Here is a 593-nt window from a genome sequence, read left to right as displayed (position 1 = left end):
CATGCTTTATGAGTGTTTCTAGTGAGCCTAAAGTACACGGTATTGCATGTATTTGAGGTTAACTTCCTCTTGCCAGTCAGGAAGGTCCTGGGTAAGTAATACACTACGTCGTAGTACAGATGCAGGTGTGGCTGTGTGGTAAGAAGCTTGCTTCCCAACAACATGGTCCCGGGTTCAGTCTCACTGCACGGCACTTTGGGCAAATGTCTTCTACTATGTTCTTTTATTCTTTTACTTTGTTCAGTTATTTGACTGCGGACATGCTGGAGTACCGCCTTTAGTCGAAAAAAAACCACCCCCAGCACTTATTCTTTGTAAGCCTAGTACTTATTCTATTGGTCACTTTTGCCAAACCGCTAAGTTATGGGGACGTAAACACACCAATATCGGTTGTGAAGCTAGGTGGCGGGACAGACACAGACACACAAACACACACGCACACACACATAAATACACACATACATATATATATATATATATACGACGGGCTTCTTTCAGTTTCCGTCTACCAAATCCACTCACAAGGCTACTATAGTTTTGAGCCGACCAAAGCCTTGTGAGCGGATTTGGTAGACGGAAACTGAAAGAAACCC

Source organism: Octopus bimaculoides, chromosome 2, assembly GCF_001194135.2.
Source record: "Octopus bimaculoides isolate UCB-OBI-ISO-001 chromosome 2, ASM119413v2, whole genome shotgun sequence".
NCBI classification, from domain to species: Eukaryota; Metazoa; Mollusca; class Cephalopoda; order Octopoda; family Octopodidae; genus Octopus; species Octopus bimaculoides.
The sequence above is the reverse complement of the archived record's forward strand: the minus strand, read 5'-3'. Positions refer to the sequence as shown.